Raw genomic sequence first — 2,778 nt, forward strand, 5'->3', positions numbered from 1 at the left:
CCTTGAGGCATTTTATGGTGCCACATACTTCGATCATTATTTCCCATTGACTCTCAGTTTTGTGTAGTATCCAGCCAAATGTGCTTTTGAACATTTTCTGTGGACTTCACAGAAACATTTTCTTCACTCTTCTAAAATCACTGTAACTTAAAAACGCTTAGCAACTGTACAGATTAACTGATCCAAGAGCTCTGAGAGAGGACAGAGATGAATAGACAGTGGTGACCTGTGTGGTGATCAGACAGATTCCTATTCCAGATGTTTGTTCTTCTCTGCTAAATTTCAGCATGTCACAAATTCTCATGAAGCACACTTCCTCACTCACTGATTCAGTCTGCTAGTTCTGCGCCTAGAATCATAGCTATATAAAATGAGGACATTTTCTCAGTATAGACAAATGTTACAAGTGATAAATTCATTGCCGCATGCCCTTGGGGGGAATTTATATCTAAAATCATTAGCAGATGATAACAGAACGGCAATGCATACTATCTTGGACACAGGAACAGTAGTGAAAGAATGCTGTGATTGACCTGATTCATAGCAAATGTTACCACCACTATGAAGTAATTATAGGAGTTTCTTCTTACAGTAAACTGAAACTGCAACAGTTTGAGTCAGACCTTCTTTACAGACTGCAGATCTTTGTTTTTGTCCCATACCACCAAGTGACATTTGTTTGCTTCTTAAAATGTTTATGAGGATGATGCCAGAATGTGTTTTCCAAAGTCCCCAGGGAGTAAAGGACTGATTAGCACAGCACACTGCAAGCACGGGTAGCTGAACAGTGTTGTTTTGCCCTTGTCTTTTTTTTGTCGCACATTTTGTTCTTCTCCACAATATTCCAAACTCTTGGAGAGAATCAGATTTGTTTCCTTAAGGACTATTATTTAGGGTTTTTTATTCTGACATACCTTCTCTGCTTTCCAACCAACTGTTTGATTTGGCTCAGTTTAAATCAGAGGCCTGGAGCTTCCGCTTTATTTACACTGCAACATGACACGGTAAACATTAGAGTGTGTGTTTGTGTATCTGCCATTCTGTCGGCCCGTGTTGTGTGCTTGCCTGTGTGTGTGAAGCGAGAGTGTCAGAAGGATGTCTGGATATTGGGGTCAGGCTTGTGTGGGAAGATCAGTCAGGAAACCTCCCCCCTTTCCTCCATCCTGCAGGGAAAGAAAGAAAGAAAGCAAGGGGATATTTCACAAATGATTTTACTGAGGCACAGGGGTCATGTGTTTAGCACTATAGTCGGAGAACACTTCAATGAAACTGTCTTGGAGTTTAATTTCAGCTGTCCTGTTGTGTTATCATTTCATACCCTGGTTACTCTTGAAAATGGAATTCCCTTAATGAGAGGATCTGCTGTGCGATAGCGTCTTTTACTCTTTGAATAATAGCTGTGAGCATGAACATCTTTTATCTGTAGTTACAGTTCAAAGAACAGTTCTGTCATTAAGGAATCCAGTCTTAGGCTGAGAAGTTGGAGGTGTATTGAAAACAGATTTTCTAGACTGACAGAACATTTATTTCAGCGTTTACAGTCAAATAAACTTTATTTCACAACACTCCTGCCATTCCCAAGCCAAGAAATGTGGCTTTTATTTCAGAATTAATGTCATTTATTATTAATAAAGAAGCTGTGTGGTATGTAAAGAACATGCTGTAAGGAGTTAACACGATAAAGATTAGAAGCCCAGTGCCTTGGGTCAGTGGGGAACTTAGCACACTCACCATAGTCGCACACATTCAGTGCAGTCACAAAATATGACCCTGACACTTTTCCTGCTGTGTTAGCCTTTGCATTGTAGCATAACGGACTCAAAATGACTTATGAATCATGTTTGAAGTTCTGACTCACTTTCGATTTAGAGTGTTTTCATCCAGCTCAGATGAAACGTGGCAGAATTTCTGCACTTTTAAATAGTGTCCTCCATTGCTGAGAGAGTCAAAGTAAAACACAAGTTAACACATAGACACAAGTCATTATATTTAATATTTGGTTGCACCGCTTTTGCAGTCAGTGAATTCTGTGACCAACAGTGTCTTTCCTAATTATGGTCACCCAATCATGCCCTGCAGCCATTTTCTGTTCTTGTTGTTTTGGAGGCTTTTTCTTTCACTTTGGTCTTCAGTAAGCAACACACATACTTAGTTGAAGTGAGGTCAGGTGAAACACATGAACATTCCAGTCCTTGCTTGTCTTGGGTTTATGGTAAGGTTATTAAAAGGCCTCCAAGTTCTACACTATCTATTTTATAAGGATGAGGTGCCCATTGGGGAGCTCGCTACTGTCCAGAACTAACTAAAATATGCCCAGTGTGCAGAGGTACTCAGTGAAAATAGTGACATCCTCAAACCTTCTGACTCCACTTGATCAGGTGGTTCAAGGAATGGTGCTGATTGACAGGCTTACTAAGTGTTTGACTTTTCATCTTGGAGTTTTGCTTCTTTTTTTGTCTCGTGTTTTGGTTATACTTTGTCAGTGGCCTACCTTCTTGCCATTTTCCTACCACTTATCTTTAGTTAGAAGGCGATGGGCCATTTTTTTGCCCTTTTAGTAAGAAATGATGGCATAGTTTCAACCTCCTCTACATGATCAAAGTCATTCATCCTAGAGCTGTGTTTGTTGATGTTCAGCGTCCTTTTCTACCATCCTCTTTTCCCTTTGTTTCCTTCAATCCAGAGCAGCAGTTTTTTTTTCTGAGTCGCTCCGCCCATGTGAGATTACAAGGAGCTTGTATTTAGCTAGACAGAGTCAATAATGATGCTATTAGCCAG

General features: G+C 40.1%; 1 protein-coding gene across 1 annotated transcript in view; it reads left to right on the forward strand.

The window, feature by feature from the left end:
• Positions 1–2,778, forward strand: part of hmcn1 (hemicentin 1) — a 76,900-nt gene that overhangs the window by 1,558 nt on the left and 72,564 nt on the right. The window lies entirely within an intron of this gene.

The sequence above is a fragment of the Monopterus albus genome, unplaced genomic scaffold, assembly GCF_001952655.1.
Source record: "Monopterus albus unplaced genomic scaffold, M_albus_1.0 scaffold58.1, whole genome shotgun sequence".
In the NCBI taxonomy this organism is placed as follows: Eukaryota; Metazoa; Chordata; class Actinopteri; order Synbranchiformes; family Synbranchidae; genus Monopterus; species Monopterus albus.